The 26,569-nt window shown below is 41.0% G+C and overlaps 1 long non-coding RNA gene and 3 other non-coding genes across 4 annotated transcripts; 2 read left to right on the forward strand and 2 right to left on the reverse strand.

Annotated features, from left to right (window-relative positions):
* Positions 1 to 426: 426 nt before the first annotated feature.
* Positions 427 to 498, reverse strand: TRNAW-CCA (transfer RNA tryptophan (anticodon CCA)). Its single transcript has one exon. It is a non-coding gene; the product is annotated as a tRNA-Trp (tRNA).
* On the forward strand, positions 471 to 25,931 carry LOC106488533 (uncharacterized). Its single transcript, XR_001293214.1, has 2 exons — positions 471 to 641; positions 25,746 to 25,931. It is a non-coding gene; the product is annotated as an uncharacterized lncRNA (long non-coding RNA).
* Positions 915 to 986, forward strand: TRNAD-GUC (transfer RNA aspartic acid (anticodon GUC)). The gene has a single exon. It is a non-coding gene; the product is annotated as a tRNA-Asp (tRNA).
* On the reverse strand, positions 1,186 to 1,257 carry TRNAD-GUC (transfer RNA aspartic acid (anticodon GUC)). Its single transcript has one exon. It is a non-coding gene; the product is annotated as a tRNA-Asp (tRNA).
* Positions 25,932 to 26,569: the final 638 nt, after the last annotated feature.

Consider the following 26,569-nt stretch of genomic DNA (forward strand, 5'->3'; position numbering starts at 1 on the left):
CTACTGCGGTCATATCGGGGAAGGAAAGCAGTTCCTTTGTTTCCTTTCCCCCCCTTTATACTTTCTGGCTGAAACAGACCCACCATTCCCCCCAAATCCTTGCTGAAGGAATCCCCAAAGCCAGATGTTTTCCAAACACCTGTTTCTTGTGTTTGTTTCTCTCTTCAGGCTGCCTAGTCAGTACTGCTGGTACCCTTTCACCCATTCAGAGAGCCCCCATTTTATACTTCCGCTCTCCTTGTCGGACTCGAGCAAAATGATGAGCCCCTAAATGTGTTACCTGGTTAAAGCAATCAGGTTTCTCTTTAAAATTAAAAAAAAAGAAAAAAAAAGAAAAAGAAAAAGACAGTTCACGTCTTGTTTCCTCCAAGATAATGGAGATTAAGGCGAAGGAGGAAGAAAAAAGAAAGGGAAACAAAAAGCAAGTGACCCCGACGTGATTCGAACACGCAGCCTTCTGATCTGGAGTCAGACGCGCTACCGTTGCGCCACGAGGTCCTGCTGAGCAGACGCGCGCAGAGCCTTAGAACTCGCCCATGACGGACCGCCGGTGGGACATGGCCCGGGGGACCTCAGGGGCCGGCGCCGGTGAAGACCCCCTTCTCACTCCCCTATGGCGACCTCACAGATTACAACCGCAGGTACGTTAACGCCCCTCACAGCGCCCTCACAGCCACTCCCAGCCCCTAACAGCAAGGGCTTCTCGCTCCCTGGGTTGTGCCGCGCTCACCTGCCGCCATCCACAGGCTCGCGGGGTCCCGGCTCCCCCTCCACAGTCCTCGGGCCGGTTCTCGCCGCCCCGACCTCCTCCCTCCCGCCCCTCCGCCACATCCCCCCCACGGCCGTTAACCACTAACAGGGGGCGGCTGTTATCTGCATAAAATGGATCCGGCGGAAACAAAATTTAAGGTAGTTCCTCGTTAGTATAGTGGTGAGTATCCCCGCCTGTCACGCGGGAGACCGGGGTTCGATTCCCCGACGGGGAGACCGCAGTTTAAGTTTTTGGTCTCCCCTTTCCATCGCCTTACCCCTCCCCCCCCCCCAAAAAAAAAGCGCGGGAAAGAAAACGGCGCCACGCGCTGACGTTTTTGCCGCGGGGCGGGGGGAGGGGAGAATAACGGCCCGGCCGCGCGCGCTGCTCCCACCGAATGACGCGGGGCGGGGCAACAAAAGGCGTAAGCGCCTCTCCCCGTCGGGGAATCGAACCCCGGTCTCCCGCGTGACAGGCGGGGATACTCACCACTATACTAACGAGGAGTCGCGGGGATTTTCGGCGCCGCCCGCACTGCCGCGGCGGCTCCGCGCGGCGCGGCTTCCCCGCGCACTGCAAAGCCGGGGTGGAGGGGGGGGAATGAAGGCTCCGCTATGGCTCTTGTTTTTCCGGCTCATTTAGGCTCGTGTTTGCTGGGGCGGGGAGGCAGACGTATCGCGGTCTCCTGCCGATAGCTCGTCTTCCCTCCCGTCCCATAACTGAATGGTTTGGGGACCCTCACGCACAAATCCAGGAGAACAACTGTGGAAGGAAATTAGCAGACTCAGGGCAGTGAGGAGCGAAGCAGCAGCTCGGATATCTTTGCATTCGTATTTTTGCATCTGGTTCATGTAGACAGTTTTTTTTTTTTCCCCTGGGAACTTGGGAAGCGCTTGAGTCAGCAGTCCTCGGAGTGAAAGCACCTGCTTCTTACCTACCCAAAAAGGGAATGAGAGAAATGGAAACCAATTACTCTGGAATTTGAGAGTAAAAGGCTGAAGGACACATACTGACTATATAGCCCAATACTGATTCAGTCAGCAGTAACATGGTTGTAAGTTTGCATCATGGTGACATTATACAGGGAACTATATTTAATTTACTAGCTTGTTAGATGAATTAACACCATACGTAAATGGACGATGAGAACAACCAGCATTCTTGTTTGATGGTCTCTGCTACTGCTAGTATTTCTTTGGGTAAAAGGACCCCAGGCTAGCTTGTTCAGATGAGCATGGCTTAAAAAAAAAAGTCAATCCATATGTAGATGTCTAAATATAAATGACCTATAGCTGAAGCATTTCTAAAAATTGGGCTACTCATTTAAGTATCTGGGTATAAATGTGTTCCTCACTGCATGCAGCAAATTTGAAAATTTTACCCTGATAAGTGAGAAATAAAGTTTCCTAATAATTTCATTACTGTGCAGGTAGTATAATTAGATGAACCAGTGGAGCTATGATTAAGTGATAGGCTTGAAACCTCTCAGAGCAGGGTCAAAACCACTGTTGCTAGGCCAGTCTAAACTTGCTGTGCAGGTTCAAATTTTATACAAGAAATGTTTGATGGTTAACTTAATGTGGGAGACTTTATACTGGATCAAATATTGCCTGTCTGCATTTTGTCGGACCACTCACAATCGATTAGTTTAGGCCAATCGTGTCTCAGTTCCTTCTGTTCCTTGATCCTTGTGGTCACACAGCTCAGATGTGACTGACCTACAAATGCTGGCGCTTACGGCAGCTGGCCCTTCCTTAGCTGCTGCCCTTGGCCTCAGAACTTGCTTTGCATCAGACTTCTGCACAGACCTCTCCTGGGGCTGTCTCCTTTTGGAACAGGGCTTCTGCTGCTGCACCATCTTTTGCAAATTTTTGGCACTTTCAGACTACCAGACCCAGGCTTACAGCAAGTCGTGTAGACATTTTTTGTGTTCTTCAGCACTGAGGGCAAAAGTGGATCTGGCTTGGATTTGTGGACCTAATGGAGATATGGGGAAAGGCCACTGTGTGAACAAATTCATGAAGCAACATGTAGGTACTTCAGTGTAGGTACAAGAGGACTCTGCAGAGCCAAAGCCAAGGATCTGAAGAGGGTCTAAAAGAAGAACAAGGGGTTTAATGGCCACTGCAATCCAAGGAGGACACCTTGCAAAACTATGAGGAGCTTGAGCAAGTTCGCCAATATAGTTTTCATGGCACTGGCAATTCTATAGCAGAGCACTCATACCTCTTCTGCAGTTCACCATTTTAGGGAAGCACTAAGATGAATGTAAGTGTGATGGCTGCTCTGCACTGATGGAGGAATTTTGCAAGAAGAGAAGCAGAGCTGTCAACAACCAGGACCTCTTCAAGGTCTGCAAGGTCTATCCTCTGCAAGGTCTATCCTCTGCAAGGCCCCAGGATCAAGTGACACAAAGTTTGCAACAGCCAACTTAAGATGGTCTCTCCCTGTATTTTCTTTGTTATGTTTTTCCCCATTTTCAATTTCTTAACATATTGCTAAGGGTGTTTTATCAGAAAGGCAGGTTGGTATTGACAGTCCTTGGCCGTGCCTCAACCCACTGTCCTGCTCCTGCATGCCCACTCCAGCCTGTCCTCCTCCTGCGTGCTTCCAGCCTGTCCTAGGATTTTTGCCAGGTATCAGTGGTCTTGCTCACTCCATGGCCTTGCTCTTATGTTCCATTAGCTTAAGTTGCTGTAGACATATGCTGGTAATTAAAATAAAAAGCTGATCAGAGGCACACCTAGAAATAATCATAATTGATTCTATCCTTGAAAAAGTGCTTGGTGGAGAGAAGCAGAACTAGGCTTACACATGCTCCTTCTCTCATGTAATCAGTATACACATGTCCTTAGCTAGCATGTCCTCCACACATCCTTCCAACTAGGGCAACCCTGAGCCAAGACTGCCAGCCAATATGTAGTCTTACACTCTTGCACAACTTCATCCCACTGTCTATGTAGCAGAGAACATGCATATCTACTAAAAATACCTACTGTGACCTGAGCTGGTGATGATGATCTTTAATTAGCCCTGAAGAAGGGTTAGCCAGCTGTCCTGCTGAAACGTGAAAATGATGACCACCTTTTTTTTCTTACTAAGTTTATAGGCACTTCTGAAGCCAGACTTTCAAAGACATCATTGTGTGCTCCAAATTAGAACATGACTTATCTACAGCTGTGTAAGAATGGGAGTTGGAAGAGACATAGAGGTGTGAGTCAGTGAATCAGAAGGGTAGTTTTGAAGTGGATTGGCTATTATAGTGCTACTATGACTCCGAGTTAGGCAGCAAATTCCTTCTCTGTTGATTTGTCACAGAGACATACTAGCATAAAGCAGGACAGGTACTAGGAGCTAGTAGCAATGTTGCAAGGTCTGTGAAGGATCTGCTTCCTTTTCAGGACCTGTATTAGCTATTTGTCCAGTGCTAACAACCATGTTCCATGCTTTCCTCATCATTGCACCAGCTTTGTGCTCAGAAGTCACTGGAAACCTGCTCAGTGGAGCAACAGGCATCTGCAAGAGGCCCTTTATGACCATCAGCAGGACTTGGGCTGGGATCTAGCTCAGCATTGTAACTGGAAGCTAGTTACCTCCTCTTCAGCTTGCTTAGGGCCTTTTGCAATTGAGTTTTGAATACCATCAAAGATAGGAGATTTCACAACCTCTTTGGCTGGAACCTGGAATAGGTTGCCCATCCTCATGGTGAAGAATATTTTCCTTATATTTACTTGAAGTTTTCTATGTTGCAAGTTGCATCAGTTGCCGCTTGTTATTTTGCTGTGCAACTCTGGGAAGAATCTGGCTCCATCTTCTCTATACCCTCCCATTAGGTGGCCAAAGACAACAGTTAGATCACCCCTGTCAGCCCGTTTCTCTAGCCTGTCAAGGTCCCACTGAATGGCAGCCCAGCCCTTGAGCATATCAAGTGCCCCCCTCAATTTGATGTCATCCACGTGTCACTTGCTGATTGATGGTTGTTTGCCATGTCAGCAAACATATATTGTTAATGGCACAAAGAGGTTCAGCACAGCTGACACTGGCTCTAGCAGCGTGACCTGACAAGGATCTATACTGTCAAACTGCTCATACTTTACTGCCATGTAGACCTGGCCCTAGTTCTAGCACCGCAGTTGCCCCAGTGTGACACTGGACTCCTTTTGCAGGTCTGAGACGCAAATTGCAAAGTGCAGCACTGCTGCCTTCTAATTGGAGGCACAGCCTGGACCCCTGGCAGAAGGCTGGACTGACCAAAATATCCTCACAGTGCAATGTGGGATACAGGCAACATATTTATGGCTAACGCTGGTACAAAATCAAGGTACTCTGTGCTATCACTAATTTGAAGTAGCCATTTAAAATTTTGCCATGCAACAGTGTCTTGAACTAAATCAAACCCATTACACCAGGACATTCTCTAGTATAAGCTGCTCATTCAACCACACTCAAAAATGATGCCTTTATTAAATACATTAAGCTTTACACAAACATGGTTTTGTCTCTTCTGCAGTTTATGGAGCTGTGTGGAAAGTTTTAACCAGGGCTGGTCTGTGCTAAGGGTAGGACAAAATGTAGTTAGGGCAGTTCCTTGCACCAGCAGTTCTCTCCTAGCTGTAGTTCTCGCAATGATCCAGGTAGCCTGGAGCAAATAGAGGTAGACCTCAGATCCAACAGTTGCTGACAACCTAAATTTTGTGAGACAGGCCTTCATCTCCTTGCCAGATTGTACAATAACACAAGTAATTTCATCCCATTTACTGTAATTTTATGTTCAATGGGAAAAAAGGACCTTCTATAGTTGCATAAATTAGTGCTTCTAAATCAGTGTAAAACACAAACCCTAGAAGAGAAACCAAGCCCTTCACTGATGTGGTCTTTAGGAGTTCCCATCCAGAAGAGCTGCTTTGAACTGAATGCATTAGATTCTGATTACTCTTCATGTGCATTTTTATGCTCTTATTGCTGCCCATTCACACATATCCATCACTCTGTCTGCTCTTTGTGTTCTGTTTTCCATTTCATTTTTGCCCGTGCCCTCACCCTGTGAAGTTCACAGCACAGGACTTAATGAGCTTTTTGGTAAGAATTTTTTAGTTGGACAATGGCATATTCAATTATGGGTCTTATTTCTGTACAGTTTTTGGCCTTAAACAATTTCTGTCTAGTGTAATGCATGTTTGTTGTGCTGTTGCTATGACTTAATGACCTTTTTCTGTTCTAATGGATTTTGATCAAGCTAAAAAACCAAAGTTTTAGAAATTATTAGAAAAGTTAATTTACATCACATAGGGGAATGAGTGACCAGACATCCCATGTAAAATCAACAGGTGAAGTGCTGAAGAAATTCTGGGTAAAGGGGACTGTGACATTGCATGCCAATGCCAGGCGTATCACTGGGAGGAGGGAATTAAGGGATTTTCCCCTATTAGCATGCCTAGTGTAGTTTGTACAGTACTAAATGCAGCCACACAGCTGGGCAGCTTCCTCTCTGTTTTGTGTCCTGTGAACTCACTAATAAATGGAGCCTTTTAAAAACTTGTTGGAAGAATCTCGGGGCTTGAAAATTTATTTCCTAAGAATTGTGAAATAAAACAGACAAAAAGTGCCCATGTGGAACTATGTTTTCTGTTTAGGTGAAAAACACTCTGAAGGAAGAGTTGAAATAAGAATCTAGCCATTTATATTTTTATAACCCAGGTTACATATAATGGATACTCCCAATAACACTAAACACCTTACCAAAGGCATTCTGTATTCTGATTACTTAGGCTCTCAGAAGGGGTTGCCAAGTAAATGTACTGAAGAGATGCCATAAAGAACTGGAAAATTCAATTAAGCAAAGAAAAAGTGGAGGCTGGCTGACTGTAATGAATGACTTCGACTTTAAAATAGCAAAAAATTGAGAGATGACCTGCTTAGAAATCAAGAGATTGGCCTCAGTAATTAAAGGGAAGAAGGTTGATCAAATTTGTGTGCAGAATACACCTAATTTGATTAACAGGTTAAATAGTTTCAGTATCATTCCAAAAGAGCATTTATGCAGCAAAACCCTGAGGAACAAACTTTTGCACACTGCAAAAGCAAAAACTGCATAGGAGGTGTACTAATATTAGTGTATTTTGTGTAATGCCGTTCTGGATACTAGACTATCCCTATCATATGAGTACAAGAATAGTCATAACTTTCTAGCTACGATATTAAGATGAAAGTCTGCAGTGGATCTAAGCAAGACAGTATTGGTCTGACTTGGTCTGACATAGGACTTTTCTTATCATCTTGAAACTTGTAATTTGCTTCAAAAATAGACTAATGATGTAGTGCCTCAGAAGGAAAATTCTGGAGATAAACATTTGTAAAAAATCAAATACTGTCATACACAACTATAATATTTACTATCGTGTCCAACTGTCACATCATATCTGTTCTAGGTGTGAACACCTATTATTCAAAAGAAAAAGAAAAAGTAATATTAAACGAATCATGAATCTAACAAAGCAAAATAAAGACAGAAAAAGCAAGGAATAGCAAAATTCACAGACAGAAATCCAGTAAAAAGCACAAATAGATTAAAGAAAGATATCTGAAGCAAGATGTCATGAAAAAGAGGCTTCACATGGAGAAATGTGTGATAATGTGAAGAGGATGGAGAGACATTTGAAGCTCTCAGCTTTACAAAACTGTGAATGAGAGAACTTGCAGGGAACGTAACTCTTAGGAAGGTGATTTTCAAAAACTTCTTTCCTGCATTTTGCTGCTCAGTAGGCATAGACACCATGCAGAAGTGCAGGCCAAGTAATTACGATGGGAAAACTGGAAAGTCTAAAACAACGATGAACATCTGGAGGAAGTGTTATTAAAACCAAGAGTGTTTCAGCATCTTCATGAAAACTCTGTGCCTGCTTAAGATACAAAATTAGAAATACGCGAAAGACCCTGCAGGAGACTTGAAAAAAAGTCTTCGCTTCCATATCAGAACTTACTAATGCCACAGACTTTGAATAGCCTACACTACTATAGTACTGAAAAATCACTAGGTAAAAAATATGTTGACATATTTGTCAGTTTAATGCAGTAGTTGACACAAGGGAAACTGACCTCACCTTGAAAATACTGCCAGAATCTGTGCTGGAAGTATAAGGGGAAATGTATATGTGGTTTGCTGATTTTGAGAAGGCTTCGAGAAGTTTCAAAATGACAGCTATGTATCACTGAAAAAGGTAATGATGACTCACAGAATCCAGAGTTTAGAAAACTCAGTATTTTAAAAAGAAAGGAGCCCTGTGAATTGATATTAAAACATCAAACTGCATCGTCAAGGTACATTTTGTCTGTGAAGATATTTGGTCTAAGTAGAAAGCATAACTTATGAAAGTTTGGAATCATCTTAATGGCATCTGAGTTAACAGAGTTTTTACAAAGAATACAATGTATGCTAGCAATCTTTTTCTATGAGTTCAGTTAGAGAAGAACTGCAGATCTTGATGAGTGTTTTGAACAAAATTATGATAAATGTTAAGAAAACTTAAACATAATAATGTTAAGAAAACTTAAACATAGTAAGAGCAGTCTCAGCAAAGGACAAAGTTGACAACTCATTTATTTTGTCAGCCAAGCATTAGATCAAAGCTACCAGCACACTAGCAATTTATTGTAGTACTGGCCTCACTGTGGGTTCCTGATTCTTCAGTTGTCCCCATTTACTACTTCATTGTGTGTTTTGCATGAGGAAGAGAATAGCTTCCTTTCTAGACAAAATCATGGCTTGACTGGCTAATAGTTTCCTCCCTTCTCCCTTCCTTAGGATACAGGCGCCACATGGCACAGAAAGTGCTGTAATGATTTCCAGTAATCCATGTGCACAGGGAAACCCTGAGAAACCCCAAAAAGATCTCATGGCTTACAAAAACCAGTCAGGCTTAAGTCTCATTTCAGTATTTGATTTTTATCTTTTCCATGCACAGCACTATTACTCCTACGTCTAGCTTCTCCACTTTGCAGTCATTCTCTTTCTTGCCTTTTCTTCTCTGTATTTGCTATTCTTTTTCCCTTTTTTGGTCTTCTGCTCTTTCTCGCCAAGAAAAAAAAGATGCTCCAGGTCTTGTCTGAGCCACAGGGATGCAAAAGAGTGACCTGGAGGCTGGAGGAAATTGCTGTTCTTGTTCAGCTGGGTCAGGAGAGGATCCTGGGACTGGCCTTTTTTGCTACTGAGGCAATTTTCAGGGGGTGAAAGAGCAATGGAAGAAAGTGGTAGGTTTTTAGATTTAGCAGATGGAAGAAGGAAAATGGTATAATATAAAACATTAAAAATCCCTTACGAAAATTAATTGCCGTTTCCAAACATTAATCATGATAGAGAAAAGCAAATGGGCACATTCACCAGAGATTGCTTAAGATGTGATGGATGGTTAACCATCCTGTTCAACTGTAAAATCCTGTTTCAACTGTAAAAAAAATGAATCAGAGTGCACTTTAATTTTGAAACAAGAGATGAATATTTAAAATCAGTTGAATAGCCAAAACCACAAATGAGGAACTGTTGAGAACGATGTACTTAGAGCACAGCTGCTTGAAAGAAGGGTATACCACTACCATGTATCTGCAACACACTGCCTGACAATCACCAAGTTACTCTAATTCTAGTAAAATCGAAGGAAAAGCAACAAGAGGATAAAAAGATCAGAGGCATTGCTAAGTAGGGTCAGGTTCAGAGAAGACTGGACATTTTATAGCTTTCTCACAGAGGACAAGGATGGGAGATGGTGATCTGCAATAACTGACTTGGAGATGTCACTTCAGAGAGATGGGAAAAAGGCTGAGGATTTTGTGAGTGGCAATATCTGAAGGGAGACATCATCGTGATGACAGTAAATGATTAAATAATGGGTGATTAAATTGCAGTGCAATGCAAAATAATACATTTATTCCTGGAAGAAAAATTTAGGAAAGGTTGGGTTTTTTTTTTTCATTAGTGTTCCTCATCATGTATGATCAGAATGGGGAGGATATTTGTACTTCAAAAAGAACAAACACTGTGTTAGACAATAATCTTTATTTCTTTCTGCTATTTTGCAGGATCTTTCCTTGAGTTCAGTTGGGAAAGACTAGACTTTCAAGTTTGCGGTTGCGTTGGCTCCCTCTGGTGGCATTCAGAGATGCTCTACAGTCTAGGAAAATGATTCAAAATTAGTTAGAAATCAGAAAAGGTGGTTATTATTTTATTTTAATTGTTGTATTAAAAAGAGAAGACATAAATAAATCTCTTAAATCCAATTGAGCTTACACATAATCTGCTTATAAAATGAAATTCTGACAATCTGGGTCAAAAGGGCTCATGAAAGCATCATTTGTTTCCCTACCTTCACAGCCTCTTTACTGAATTCATGGATAGCATTTTGCTATTTTGCGTTTGGAAAGGAGAGGAGTTAAAGCTATGCCTTTGCTCTGGGACTGGCCTGTTTCACTCGGCAGCAAAAAGCAATCAGTCTCTTACAGAAAGTTTTAATGGAAAATTTTCCATTTTGAAATTAAGGTGCTTGGCAGTTGTTGCCATTTGCATCCTAGGAGTTCTTGCCGGAGCTCAAACAGATGTGCAGCAAATGCCAGTTTTTGTCCGTATGTTTTTAATAATGAATGTGGAGAACAGAGGAAAGGAAGGATAGAGAGGAGCAGGAAATGAGGAGGAAGTTAGATCATTTCCTCTGCTTATGCCTGCAGGAAGGACCCACATTTTTGGACTTTTTAAAGGATGAAAGTAAAAGTTTCATCTAGAGTTAGGTAACTCTGCAGTTACCCGTTCTCTGCCTGGTAAGACTGACTGAGAGGAACAAAATATTTAAAGTTACATCATCAGTGATCCCAGTCCCCTACCTCTGCTGTCTAAGCCCTCATTACTGAACATGAGGTTTCCCAATGAATGAAACCTCCTACCCCTTCTTTTCTATTTATTTTTAATATTACCTGAGAGTTCAAGGAGTACTGCTTGGAAGCAGAGAGTGAGAACAGTTTCTGGTCAAAGTAACTCTGCTCAGTATTGCCTATATTAACATTCTTAGACTGATACACTGGTGTACTTTTAACAGTAGCATGTTAGAAACCATGAAAAGAAGACCAGGGAAAAAGTCAAAATTTTCTGTAGAATAACTGATCATATTGGAAGAAATGTTGTATGTTCTTCTGTTTAAATGGGCGAGGGGGACACAGTCTTTACTGAGATAGTTTAAGAAAAGTAAAAAGGGAAATGCTCAAAGTGAAATGTTTAAAATTTTTTAGAACAATCTGTTTTGAAATGACATTAGGACTATGCTTTTTCAAAGCAACTTCAGTGCTAAATACCAGTAATACTTTGCACTTCTGTCACAGTTCAGCTGAAGATGACAAATTGTCTGATCTGGTCAAAATCCTGATGTTACAAACTCTTCAGTATAAGCAAAACGATTCAAATAAAGTTATTAGAGAATTTTTTTATGAATTTATTAGACTAGTGACTCTGAATTTTCAGCTTTTCAGAAGTACTTCAGACAGATTATTTCAGGTTTTGCCCTCTCCCCAAAAATCTGTAACTAACTTTGAGCACGAGCTGTAAATCTGTGGACAGTATATATGTTTGTCTGTCACAGAATGAAGAATTCTCTATGATTCATTTACTAGTATAGTTAAGCATAATAGCTTGGCATCCTTAAGGCTTATTTACACAATTCTGCACACCTACAAGGTGTTGGAACATTTCCTTAATCTTTAAGACACACACCATCAGATGAGCAATATCTTGCATGTGTCAGCATGTTATTCCAAAACATTTAATGTGAACTTTAGTATTTCTACATGTTATTTCTTAATACAGCAAAGTCCCATGTTATTCATCAAGTTCTTTACCTGACATATTCACAGTGTGTGTTTGTTTTTCACCTACACAACTTACTAGCTTGGGACAATGCCTTTTTGTTTTCATCTACCAAAAATCAATTCAATCAGTAATAAGTTATCAAATTCTAAATAAAGTTTGCTTGAGAGCCAAGAAAGAGTAAGAAATTTCAGTCAACAGGCTCTTGTTTAAAAGGCAAAAATGATTGAAACTGTGCATTAAGAATGGAAAGTCATTCATAACTACATCATATGATTAAAAGCTGAGCTAGACTATTAATAGCTAAGCACTGTCAAGAGCAATATGTGTTGATGAGAGAACCTGACTGTTAGTACATTCCTAGATTAGGCACATGCTAATGAGGTCTTTACACAGCAGCAAAATAGATAAAGAGTAGAGATAATGTTTAGAAGTAGGAAAACATTTTTAGATTGCTTAGATACATAGAATTGGAAAATCAGAGCAAAAAAGAGCTAAAGTAAGTAAAATTTTCCCTTCCTAATTTGTAAAACAACCCTGCTTTCTATAGAGACTTCACAAAACATAGACTCACATCTAATCATAATGCTTAATAAATGTACTTATAATGAATAATATTAATTCTTAGTATTTTATAACAGTCATTAATTGCTATTAGTAAATAAAAAAACCCTGTAAATAAATAATGAATACTTTCTTTTCCTTAAGGCATTTTTTTTAAACAAAGGAAAGAAAGAAAGCAAACACTTTCCAAAGGTGCTCAGTTCCAATATGACTGTGAAACCAGGCTGTTTAATTTTGCTTCTGTCTTAATCTGGCTTGTATGGAGGATGATTTCAGGATAATTGGCAAGCACCAAGGCAATCCCCTCTTAGGGGTGTGTCAGTCCTTAAAACTGGGTACTGAATCACTTCTACGGTGTCCGTCATCTGGTACAGTTTCCCAGAAAGATTCAAAGGTTACTGGATACAGCTTTGCTAGATTATACAGACCAGTCTGGGAATCTATGCATCTATGTGGAAGATACATCTTCTGGTCACCACTTTTATTCAGAAAAACTCCTTAGTGTGCACTGGAGAGAGTTCCTAAATTCTGAGCATCCCTGTAGAATATTACCTTATTTCCATAGGAAGACAGATTAAATTACATACAAAAATGATACTTTTTTTTTAGGTAAATGGATTCTGGAAATAACAGTATTCTTTGCATATTGCAACATGCATCCTTATCATACACTACCTCCTGTAACTGCACATTATAGCAATCCATTTACCCTATATTTGGTGGTGAAAGAACATCACTACTGAAAAATTGGCACTACAGGACCAGCTGATAATATCCTTGTTCTCTTAATTAAAGCCAAGCTTGCGTGCAAACTTTAGATCTAGATCTGAATTTACAATTTAGGGAGGGCCAGAAAAGCGTTATAGTTCTGCAGGCCGGATACAGAACTTCGGCTGAGATATCTGGGAGAGGTGTGTTGCGGAGAGAGACAAAGTTCACTTTCGGATACCTTTGTGTTCCCACAGGCGTGCAGAATTTGGACGTTGCCTTTGTGCTCGTTTCATTTTTAAACTTCCTCTGTGGGAAAACAATGACTTAGTCTGAGATTTTAGTGAGTGAAACGAAGCGACTGCGTCGACTTTTGAAAAGACAAGGTAGTAAAAGCTGTTTATAGAGAAGAAAAAACGCACAGGTTCATGGAGAGAGGATATGAAATTTGGAAGGCTGTTACTAGAGTTTCTGCAGCCCATAATTCACGACGTTTCTTCATGTGTGCAACTGATACAGCCAGGAGACTGTCACTGTGCAGTGTACTCTCCCTCTGAACCAGGTTGCTTTCTGAGAAATGGCATGAAGTTATGCATCAAGAACCAATAGTTTCATGGCTATGCAGAAAAGACTGGATAAGGTACCAAGAAAGGATGGGGACTGGGTGATGGTATGAGGCCAGTCCAAAACCAGCATGCATGCCATGCTGTGCACGTTGTCCAAAGTTTGCAGGCAGGTTTTTGAGCGGCTTGTCGGGCTCCTGTGTCTTGACTCATACCCTCAGACTGTAGGCATGTCATTGTCATCCCTAAATTAGGACCATGTATCTCTAAGCTCCTTACTGCAAAAGTTATGAGCATACTATGAACGATCCTCCCTGTGTAGTTAGGGGAGAGAGAGAGAGAATTTCAACGTTAGGCCACTGGAGCGTTATTGCAGACTGTCTACAGTATCCAAAACTGGGTGGGATAAAGATAAGATTGTTTGACTAGGAAACTGTTGTTCCTGCCTCTATCATATCCCCTTCCTTGTCCCAAGAAGATAGTTCCCAAGGTTTTCCAATCACTTCAGCAACACAGAAATATTTTTTCCCTTACTCTTTTTTTTTCTCTTTCACTAAGTTTGTCTATAGGAAGATGGTGAAACACAAAAGCTTTAACTTATAATCTCAATTTTTAATCTCTATTACTAAAGAGATGGCACAGTTACACTGGGAATGAAGATTAAAATGTGTTTCATTAGGTGATTTAATTGATAGGTTTGGTGCTACCACAAGGAAACTCACAAGAAAAGGGAATATCTTAACTTAATATACTATGTAGAAACACTTTCCAAGCCTGATACGGTAATTGCTTGTCTGAAGCAATAGGCTTTTGGCAGAAATTTAGTGATTGTTAGTGATGTGCAGAAGAAAAGGAAATTAGTCGTTCAACTGCTGTATTTCTTAATTGGACAGTTCAATGTCAGCAGGATTGTGGAGTCAACTGAGAAGTAATCCCTGCAACATAGATCAGCAGCTGTATTTGATGGGATATTGTCAGGGAGCAGCAAGGGCCAGGTGAGGGAGGGGAGCTGGTACCGGCGGTGACAGGGCTGGGCCTGGCCGCTAGGACCCATCCCACTATCCCGAGGGGGCAGCCAGGGCAGCCCCAGCCCTGGGGGACTGTCGGGCACTGCTGCGGGGACGGGGATGGGGACAGGCCAAGGCCAGGCTGGGCGGGCGCCTGCAGGTCACGGGGCCCACCGTGGGGCTGGCCCTGAGCCCTGGCTGCCAAACCCCCAGGAGAGGGGAGGATGCATTCAGGATCCTCAGAGATATATTCAATAAAGGCACTCTAAAACAAGCAGGGAAATGTACAATATCAGGAGGAAAATCAAGATTTTATCACAGGATTTATATTAACAGATCATCCCCTACACAGGTGATGAAGGTTGCATAAGAGCTATAAAGCAGGTGAGGAGATATTGTCAAGCCAATATAAGCACATGCTGCTTCTGCGTTGTGAGCATGAATCTGTAAGACTTCCCTTCTTTTGTGCAACTAAGACATCTGAAACAGAATTTCTGTTAGCCCGTTTGAGCCACTGAAGGAGGAAACACCGAGGCTACAAAGAAGCAGCATTGTTAGGATGGCTGAAGCTAGCCCAGGGTTGGTCAACTGGCTAATATTGGGGAGAAAAGTTTGGAGAAACCAAGGAAGTCAAGACTGGAGTGTAGCATATTCTGCTCCTCTAACTGTCCAGCCACTCCTCTTTGGCGAATACTGCTGGGTCTGAGCGACTGTGTGATGTTCTGATGTAAATTCTTGACCATCAGGTATAACTGATGACATTTTTGCCATAGGAGGAATAGATATTAAGGAAGGAGTGACTTAAGAACATGACTGTAAGCTTCAATTATTCCTTAACAGTGATATTACAGAACGTTAACTAAATGCAGAGAGACTGAGGAGATCTGAGACCCGAATGTCAAATGTGGAAGATGTGAGTGAAATACACTCATCATTAAATATGAACCCCTACATGAGAAAACAATGGGGAGTCTTCTGCCTACACCATCCTGACAATCTCACATCTATTGCAGACTGAAAGAAAGGCTCGCATGCCTGAAAACTTACCTGGTTTTGCCAGCTATGTGAATTACAAAAATAAAAGATGTTACCTCTCATTAAAAACGATGATACCCTGAGGCCTCATAAGAAACTTCTCCATGGTTAAGTGTTTGGCTGAAAAATCAGTTAAGTACCTTTTGTGAAATTTCTTCTGTTGCTAGTGATTGAAAAAAAAAGACACATTTCCTTTTGGCTGCACTGAGTATCAGTTTCTTTTATTAAATGACTAAATTGCTGTATACAGTAAGATAATAGAGAGAATTCCTCTGTTTATTTTTGTAGGCAGAGGAATGTGACAACCTTCCTTTATTTGTTAAATAAGAAAGGGAATGTAGCAGTACATCTCTAGACATAGACATCCTTACATTATCTCCTATGCACAAGACCCCATCTTCATGGTTTAGCACCTGGCAGTCTCTTATTAAGGAATATCTTATAAAGGAATATTGACTCATGAATAAATGCAGAAAAATCAGGCAAATAAAACTGGCGGATCTTGGCAATTCTTGCCTTTTATGAAGCAAAAAGTGCAGGAAGGTTACAGTGCTATTCCAATCATTTTCTTTTCTGATTTTTAATTGTATTGCCACAATAGTTATGAAATGAAAATGTTAGAGAGATAGTTCTCTGCAAATATGAATGGCAGCTTCCTGAATCTTTTGCAGCAGATGATTGCAAATGATAAAAATCATTTGCAAATGGCCTCTAGTCAGAGTTCCTGAGGGGTCACTACAAAGTTGGAAGTATTAGTCCAAGATACTGAAATAAACATCGTAAGAGAAAAGTGATCATAAAATAGTCTTGTTTGTTTCTATAAGAACAATGAGCTAAATGTCCTCAAGGGAGTTTACTGATTTCTTGAGACAAAATAGTTCTCAGCACAGAACTCCATCTACTTTTTAATGCTATACATCTGCAGAAAAAATGTAGCAAAATACGTCAGTCCTCAGAAAGACAGCTGCATCATCCTGCAATGCTCCCCTTGTACATGTAGCCCTTAGGAGTCCCCCAAATAATAATTAGATATGCATATCTCCATGTCTAAAATCTTCTGTCAGTCCCCTGGCTTTTCTTCAAGCCTTCTGCAGCAGCAGGATCTTTCTGTGCTCTTTTCCAGCCACGTCCTCAGATTGCCTTTCTAGAGTGGTTGCTTCCGGTCCTGGGCTACACCATCTGACAAGTCCATTTGTGTCGTGCCTTGGCTCTCTGCTGGTCACTTCCTATAGCTCCTCACCTTAAAGAAACCAGCAGGTGATCCCCCATCCCACACAGAGATTCCCCCCCTTCTCAGCCTTCTGGCTCCAGCTTACTAACACAGCGCTCTGCTGCCCTTGTGTACGCTGGGCCTCCGAGGCTCTGCAGTTTGAGGACATCAGAACGCTACTGTCTGTACCTTCACCTTTTCCATGAAAGCCTTGCGGATATGTATGTCCCCATTTTCTTTTTTACTCATTAGAAGCCACTGCATGGTTTTAATCATGTCCTGGTAGGAAAGGTCCTGCTCTGTTTTATCTGAAGGGGCCTATGATGCCTTGAAACATCTTGAAACAAAAGTGCAGCCCCTATATCTGAATTTTCCAGGCTTCTAATGGCAAATAAGGCCTACTAACAAGAATCGAGTGTCTGATCCACCACCTCATAGTCACACCAATATCTTTGCAAGGTGACTCAATATCGAGCAGTGTAAAAGGGGCCCAGAGAGGTTGTGCAGTATCCATCCTTGGAGGTTTTCAAGATCTGATTGAACAAAGCCCTAAACAACCTCGTCTGATCTCATACTTGACCTTGCTGTGAGCAAGAGAATGGACTAGAGATCTGAAGGTCCCTTCCAACCTCCTTATATTGTGATCCTATTAAATTATTTCTGAAATCTCTCCACTCTCCTACCCTCCTCAAGGTAACTCAGGTAGGTTTAAAGGGATGCAAAGAGAGCTGCGGCATAGGAAGAAATGGGTATTTTATTTTAGTAAATGACATTAAAATTTTTATTGTGATTAGAAAGGAGAGGAGTAAAGAAAGCAAGCATGGGATGAAGTATTTTGGAATAGGGGCTATAAACAGTTATTCATGTGAGCAAAAGCTGTTAGACAGCTATGATTAGTGTATACTTTTAATAGGACTTCATGCTCTACAAGATCAAATAGTACAATGCTCCATTATTGCAATTATCTCGCAAAGGGTGAAAGCATAATAGCTGAAGTTGCTAAAATACTTTTGCGTTCATTAGCCTCATGATGTTGCAAATGTGCTACAGGGCACTCTATGCTAATGGTGTACCTGACAAACCATGTTAATGGAAATGATAGAAAGTCAGGTTATGGGGAAGTCAATGCATGTTCAGCCATTACAAATCCAAGTATGTGTTCAGTCTACAATGTCAAATATGTGAATCTGCCTATACTGTAACAGTGGGTTTCCAATCACATTCCAAAACACTTTCATCTGATCCAAGTATGAGGGGATTGAGGTCTTTCAGGATCTTTCTCATGACATGACAGAACAATAATATTTCCACTCAGAGTCAAGACTGAACAGTTTCGATTTTGTAACTTAGTGGAACAGGCAAACAGCTCTTCATTTGGCCTTGAAGTTTTTTGGAAGACAGATGAATGATCAGCTTACGCTTTGTCAACTGGTCTTTGGTGGAAAGCTCTTTGTAATCAAGATGTGTAAACTGAAAGATCAAAATAACTTGAACCAAACTAAGCTGAAGCCTTTTAACAAGGAAATGAAATAACACCACCTATTTACAGGACTGTGGGTCCTTGCTTTCTATTTTAAGCATCTCTTAAAATTTTACATTTAGTTACTTTTTGGTTCTGGTCAGGAAAGAGAAAAGGCCTTTAACTCATCAGTGGCCAGTGGATTCAGACATGTTTTAAGAATTTCACCATCCCCCTATGAGCCAGAATTTCAATATTTGCCAGTGTGTCTGGGGGAGAACAGAAGGGATGTATGGATCTTTACCAGGGAGGAATATATTCCTTTCACAGTGGTACTAGTTAACCAGATAGGGGGAGGGAAGACTATTCCCCTGCTCTTTTTCAGCTCCTTTCAGGCAGGTATGGCCATCCAAAACTTTAAAGAGTCCTTCAACACTTGCATTCAGAAGACCTAAGGATTCTAATTATAACCAGTTCTTCAGCATCGATATATATGAGAAAATGAGATCTCAGTGTGTTTCTTGTGTTTTTTATTCACCTGCAGCAAGTGTTAGAGAGGTAACTGACTTCTGTTGATTGCATATGGCACCACTCTCTCTGGATAGTAGGAAAAAGTTATATGAATAGCTGATTTGTGTAATTGATATGTTCTAAATTTGGTGCTCATTTCTAGACTGAAGCCTCAGAACGCAAATCTGCATGAATGAACTCTCTGGAGTTATTACATTTATGTCAAGAATTAAGCCTGTGGATTGCTGGTGCTCAGAAAAAATTACATAGTAGCTGGAGAGGAATAAAAACACAACAGGATAGAAGTGCATAATAACAGGAAAACTGGCGACACAAAAAAGGATTGCTTGTTTATAAGGTTAAGGGAATGGGGGTTCTATGGCTAAACCCAGCTGGCCTGGGGAAAAACAGAATAAATAAAAATATATAGAAAAGAAGCATTGCCAATTAAGTTTTAATCTGATTTGGGCAAGAAAGTAGAAAGGTTTAATAAGGACCTAATTAAATTTGAGTGTATTAATTGGCAGTGGCAAAGATACATAAGGGGGATTTTTTAAAGAGCTACCGCATACATTTGTTGTTATCCACAATGTGTTTTCTCCAGGGAGGACTTCAAAATATGACACTGTAATTCCACCAGCCCTCCCATTTCCTGAACCAGATTTTCTTCCCCTATTTAAATCTCTGCATGCTTTAATAGCTTCAAAAATGTTGCAGAGGGATAGTTAAATTGTTCAGTAGTTACACTTGCAGACAGTAGTTAGATTTGCAAGCTGGGAGAAAGAGAGAGAAACAAAAAGTTCTGAAAAAAAAAAACACAAAGGAAAAATAGCAACAGAAAGACATCAAAGTGTGCTTCAGGGAAAGTTTCTCTTTGTGTTTGCAGCGGGTGCAGGAACTGATGTAGTTTTGCTGTGCAATGAGGATAAGATAGGCCGCTCTGCACATTCCCAAATGGACTTTGTATATGAGTATCACCTAAGTATCATGGACTGCCCAACCATAGCTTACAGGGTTTGGAAGAAGATGGTCTTGTGAGCAACTTGCAGATGATGGGGGCCAGAAAGTAATGCTTATCAGATTTGCTTGCGTTTTTACTAAAGGAAGGACAACATCAAAGTGACTACTCCAGTCTTCAGACCAGTGCAGCTCCTGTGGGTAGGCTGAACTACAGGATGCGTTGGGACAGAAAATTTCTCCTCCAGTCCTTCAGTTAGTTCACCTAGTGCTCTTCTGGGAAGTTGTTCATTAGAGAGTACTGACACTGGCTTAAGCTCCCAAACAATAGTTAATAGCCTGTATCCTGATGTCCACTTGTGATTTTTGAGCTGTGTGCTACTCCTGAGCTATTCAAGTGCAGTTGCTCTGCTGCTAGGTCATGTGGCCAGCTATGGGGTAGCGCTGCCAGATGATCTGAACCCTCAGCCATGGGATCAATGTGCTGGGGTGGGCAATCCTGGGTCACAGAAGGAGTCAGTTCTCCATCTAACCTAGCCTCCACTGAGAGGAGCCGTGGGACCTTGTGGCTCCACTGTCACCACCCTTTTATGAAGCAATCCTGGAAGTCCCTTCTGTTCAGCCGTTGTGGGGATTGCTCTCTGCAATATGGAGATTTTGATATGCATCTTGTAGGCTCCAAAAGATTAACCATATTGAATAATGTTGATAATGGATGTTGCATTTGATCAAGCAAACCTAATACAATATTGCCAAACTACACTTTAATTGCATTTCTTTCAACATTAGGAAAAAGAAGGTGTTGGATGATTGGATTCACTTTGTAATGTAGAATTTTGCAGTGAAGAGGGGTAAAGCATATTGTCAAAGCAGAAAATGCCAGCACTTGGATATGTAGCCAGTCAACTTAGCTGCACAACTAACAGTGTAGGATCAGAACAGTTCATAAAAATATGTCAGAGTTTATAAATCAGTATTCTAACCACCACCCCAGAAGCAGTGCCCCTGTGTTCACAGTCATAGGGACAGATATACCTAATTTAAAATTTCTGAGACAATATGATGCCGGTGCAGTTTGACACACTGTTAGCACTGATGTCTGTTGGAGCCAGCAGTTTTGACTATGCCCCCTGTTCTGGGCAGGGTTGCATAAAGCTGCAGGGGGATGAGGATCAGACAATTCAGCCACTATTGATGCAGTGTCTGAGGATTCATGTACACAAGGGTAATGTTAGTCCCCTTTGTTTATATTTCTCTCCCTTTTGAGTCATAGCAAGATCTCTCTTGTATTTATCTTACACTGAGGAGGGATTTAATGTCTTCTGAACAAACTTTTCCTAAGCAATTTGATTCCAAGCCCTTTTGGGGCTGTGCAGTTTTCCCACCTTATACTCATGATGGTAAGAATATAATCCACACCATGGCCAGCTGGCATGAGCTCTAAACCTTCTAGCTGCCATTTTAACTGTTTCTAAGACAAACAGTTAAGTCAGTGTTTCCCATATGACAGTATATGGCATGAAAACTGCTCAGAGAAGGCGTAGGAAGAAACCATTTTATTTGAAATAGGACAGGAAGATGGCTATGAATGTTAGAGTTCACTTTTAGGGGGCAAAACAGTGTGAGAAGAACATTTATAATGTAATTTGTGAAGTGAATGCAAGCGAGGGGATATTCTTTGGGGGGAAAAAAATAAAGCATTGCTCTAGCTTATTGCACTGGACACATTGCTAAACTTCTTTAGTGTGACATTTTTGCAGTGTAATATGTCCTTTATTATTAGGATACACATTTGCAAGGTATGAACACCTCAACCTGGGAGATAATTAGCAAGAACAGAAAACAACATAACCAAAAGCTGGTCCCTCTCTGCTCTGTGGTGTTGTCCCCTCTGGGAGGCATAGGATGCAATAATATCAACAAGCAATAGGCTGGGACTTAATCTCAAGCCTCAAGCTCTGCCAGCCTCTGCATTGCTCTATAAATCATCCTTTCTTCTTAGCAGAGCTTGATTGGCTATTAAGGATGAGTTTATATATAAGCTTCAAAGTCAGCACTTGCTGATACAATTAACTAATCTACATCTCTCAGAACTGGAGCTGGTTGTTTGTTTTCAGGTAGAACCATTTTTCATCTGAAAGTGCTGATTTATCAACACCAAAATGCTTTGTGGGAAAATGTTTCAGCTAAAATTGAATAGAGCTGTCTGCTGAAGAGGCATCGGTGAGGACCTGCCAGTTTGACTACTCCAGGGACCAGTGGCAAGTTGAGAACATGCAGCCCTGGATCCAGGCATGCAGCTCAGCTCCTCAGCTCCCAGTTTTTAAACAGCTCATCTCAAGGCTGCCAGGAGCCAGGAACTGGGAAATCCCTGATCTTCATCCCTAAGCTCCTCGCCACCCCAAATGCTGGTTTAGCAAGGCTTGGGGAATATGAGGGAACTCTGTGGACATTTAGAAAGGTAACAACACAGGGATGTCTGAACTTCTGAAAACGATGATTTCATAATTTCTTTGCTGTGACTTGAGTTTTCATTCTGATAGGGAAGGGGCTTTTCTGCATTCCTTCAGGAGAAAAAAAATCCTGTTTCTAGACAATAGTGCCTGCAGAAGTATATATACAGCATTAGCTTCACATTTCATAAGCTGACTTCACAAGCTTGAGGTTCCTTAAACCCCACCTGTTTCAAACATGAAAGTATAGGCTCTGAGACACACGGCAGCAGTCACCAAGGGAAAGGCAGCATGGTATGTTAGCCAGATAAAAATCCCACACTGCAATTACATTGGTTTGTGAAAGGAGTTTAAGTATGTATGCATAAGTAAAAGCCATCTTCAGGAATTGGGGGGAAATATGGGCAGGATTTCCTGTCCCACTCTCTCCAGCTCTGGGTTGTTGCATTGAGGACTTGCAGTTTCATCTCATTGTATTTGTCTTTGAACAAAGCACAAACAGAGAATCCACTTTGGTCCCCTGAACTGTGGCTCTAGAGATCTAGGGTCAGAAGCTGTGAAATAACTACTCTCAGTTCCCTGAGCAAGCTTGCTATTGAACTGACTTCCTTTGTTCTTACTCAGAAAGACTACTCATCTCTAATTTGCCTGGCAGCTAAACCTTGACCTCCTGCTATTCAATATACTCTGAAAGCATAAAGCATTGGTTTGAATAGTGTTTTACAGTGAGGAGTTATATAAAAGAGGACAGACACTGACAAAGGCAACCTAAGCACTTGTCTACATGTCTATACCAACATGATTACACTGGTATAATTATACTGCAAAGGTAATACTTGTATAACTTACCCAGGATGAGTGTCTTTCCTTTCCCCTGTAGCTTTATACCTCTTTTAAAGCAATATGATGATGTAAGTCTTGGCTAGACTACAACATTGTGTTCACTAGGCCTTGAAGCTTTCAGTATTTAGGTACTCTAATCAGTACAGAATGAAATTTCAATTAATACAGAGTGGATCAATGCCTCCATCAAACCTGTCCTCCTGTTTCTGCAGGGATTTCCATAGCGTTCAGTGAAGTCAGCTGTCTTGGTGCTTACATGCAAGATGTTTGAGGTTCTGGCCCTCATTTATCTAAGGGATCCTATAAAGTGCCAGGAGGAAGACCACAGTGAGCAATCTCAGGAGAGGAGCAACAAGAATAGGAGGGAGCTGCTCACTTTCCTAAGGCTTCTGGTCATTGGTTTACTCTAACCTCATATTGCTTTCCCAGTCATCACACATAGATATCAGAAAGCCTCCCATGACTATCAGCCATGCCTTGAAGTACACTGGAAAATATTATATGAACCTTCATTATTGAGTAGCCAAAATATGCTGTTTCTTATGGTGACAAACTGGGTAAGAATGTGAGAAAAGGCCATGTGAAGAACTGTACTGCCCAGTACACACTCCTGGCTTCTGATATTCTACAGTTTAGGGATATCTAAATCCAGAGTTTGCATGATCACAGTGGTTAAAATGAGCAGTATTTATTTCTGTTTAGGAACCTAAAAGCCTGTTTGGAGGAGCAGAAGAGTACATAGGGGTTTGTCATTGACCCTGAGGTAATTTTGAAATCCCATACATGAATGCTATCAGTAGTCTTAATTATTCATGATATAGGCCAGATGGGAATAGCTATAATAAACCATCTAATAGTCAGTGGTTATTACTGATGTGAATCCATTTCCCTTATGTCCTTCTTGGAGTGAGGTATATCAGAAGGGTGATGGCTATAATGTCAATCTTGTATTATCTTAAAAAAAGCTAAATTAGTTCCTTAAAGAATAAACATTACTTAGAAACTAGGTACTGCCAAGCTGAGCAACATCTTCATTATAAACAGCATTTATGTTCTGGTACAGTTCTCTGAATGAAATACATTGTTTCAGAATTTTTTACCTGGAAGATTTGCAGTCTCAGGAGGAAGTCCACAGCAAAATTTGCTCAATATTTGGAAAACAGTTATGAATTTTAAACCATATCACTGGTACCTTCAACCATCTTGCTTTTATATATCCCTTTTTCTATTTGTTTAAGAAAATAATCATAATTTCTTAAGTTTTTTGCAAAAATGTATTAAGATAGTTTGGCTAAAAGATCAAGAAATAGTTCCTTCCTACTTAAATTATTATGACAAAAATGGAGGATAACTTACGGTAGAGTAGTAGTTGTTATATTTGTCTTTGGTCAATTTTGGTGAAAATCAAAGTCTGCTCCTATAAGAGATTGGGTGATTTTTCATACATATTTTATAAACCTGTCTGCCAACTTAAAATTTTTCAAATGGTGATTGAATTTCTATATTCCAGAATTTCAGCTGCTGTAACTTTGCATTGCTCATTGAGGCTGATAGTAACGCACTTTGTTTTCATTCAGCAAAGATCTGACTTTGTTATTGATTGATCCCATTTTGGGCCTAGATTTTGTTTCTTTACTAGGAATCAAAATTTTTAAAGTCCCTATCAAGTCATGAGATTTTGCTCTCAACCAGGATTTTGGAGAGCACTTATCTAAGAAATATCTTGTAGTCCTTTAAAGTTAGTCATACATGGAATTTGTTTAATGATGACATAGTAGAAGCTAGAATGAATTTTAAATTTTATGACTTCTGTTTGTATCTGTAATTAAATGATTCATTTTTATCTTTTCCAAGGTACTCTTACATCTGTGTAAGTGCTGTTACTGATGGGCTTTTACAGCTGAAATATTGTCAAATTGTATGCAAATTTGTGTTTAGATTTGGGATAATGAAGCCACATGTTTCTGCATTTTTCTCAGCGGTGAAAGATATTTGACTCCCAAATTATAAAGTAGTTGGGAATATTTTACTATTTTATTATCATCTATCTTCCCTCTTCCTTCCTTGAATGCAAAAAAAAAAAAAAAAGCCAACAGCATGAATGTCATGTAACAAAACATGCAGTCTTTGAACTAGAGCTGTAGCTAATGTGAAGGTATTTTCATAGCTGCAGGAGAATCATCTAAAAAGTTTAGATGGAACTATCATCCTCTGGGTTTGCATACATAAATTTGATCAGTTCACAGTGAGTTTTGTCCATTTTGGAATTAGACTCCTTGGAGCATAGCCAGAAAAATGCATAAATTGACCTACTTTCTTCCACCTACTTGTGCCTGCCTACCCAAACAGAAGAGTCAAGCTGCCGAGGATAGATGCCTCGCAGTTTTAGTTTAAAACTCCTCACCATGAAGAACTGGAAGTTAAAACAGATGGTGGCCAACTTTAACACTGACCTCCTAACACGCTCTTAATACTTTTCTTGCCACCGTTAGGTTGTGGCTGTGGTGTGACCTAGCATACAGGACAGTACAGTTCCTTTGTTTCTTTGCCCTTCCATGTCTCCATCACCTACTGTCTCTTGTTTTATGCTGAGGACCGTGTTTCTCTTGGTAGTGCCCCTGCTGTCTGTCAGTGTGGAGGGACTGCAAAGGAGGCAGCGGGTGCAGTGTAGCTGGAATTGCCTGTAGACTTCATTGGTGAACTCTGGGGATGCATGGAAATAGGTTTTAAATCCTACAGCTAATTAATGATTAATGTTTTGCTCGAATGCTTGTTCTACAAGTATACTATTTGCTTTTTGTTCTTCTATTACTTTTAGTATAAAATCCTTCTTTTGTCCCATTAGGTCATACAGTTTAAGTGAAGAGCAACGCATCAGATATTGTGAAGAGCACATAACCCAAAAGAATGGTCCGTGCTACCCATCCGCTAAAAGTTGCTCGTGTTTTCAGCGTATAAAAACAAATTGGATTCATTCTGAGTAACCGCATTGGGGGAAAAAATTGTGAAATCTATTAAACTGAAAAATTAATCTGTCTCTAATTATGTTTTGAGAGTTCCACGCCTCTACACAACGGCTACATTTAAACTGGTGTTTTGGCGCAGTGTTGGAAGAGGGACGACATCTTGTGGTCAGTTTGAAAAATTCCCAGTCTCACAGCAAGCGCTTTTAGCCTTAAGCTTCCTTAAGGAAGCTAAGCATTTGCCGTGCCTCCACCAGTAAATTTTGAACCCATTGGATGTTTCCAACCAGATTTTACAGAGAGGTAAAGGTTTCAGAGAGGCGGAGATTTGATGAGTTTTGTGCAATGAGGCTGCCAGGGAGAGGAGAGCGTCCTGAAGAGGAGGTCAAAGTGAGCTTGCGCCTTCGCCTCGAGCATCTCCTGGTCCCTGCTGGGAGGCAGCATCTTCCAACAGGTTGCAGGTGCGTGTGGAGGATCCCTGTTCCCGGCTGAAGTCCGGGGAGCTGCCAGGGCTTAGGACTTCCGAAAATCAGGTTTCTGTGGTCATCATTCATTGCTGGGGGATTTATTCTTTCCTTAATGCACAACTGAGAGTCTCATCCATCAGCGCAAATGAAATATATCCATGTGGGGAATGTTTTGTGTCAACAGAAAAGCACAGCACTGCGGCTAGCAGCAGGAAAGGGGGAGAAAAACCTGCCCCAAA

The sequence above is a fragment of the Apteryx mantelli genome, chromosome 1 (genome assembly GCF_036417845.1).
Source record: "Apteryx mantelli isolate bAptMan1 chromosome 1, bAptMan1.hap1, whole genome shotgun sequence".
Taxonomy (NCBI): Eukaryota; Metazoa; Chordata; class Aves; order Apterygiformes; family Apterygidae; genus Apteryx; species Apteryx mantelli.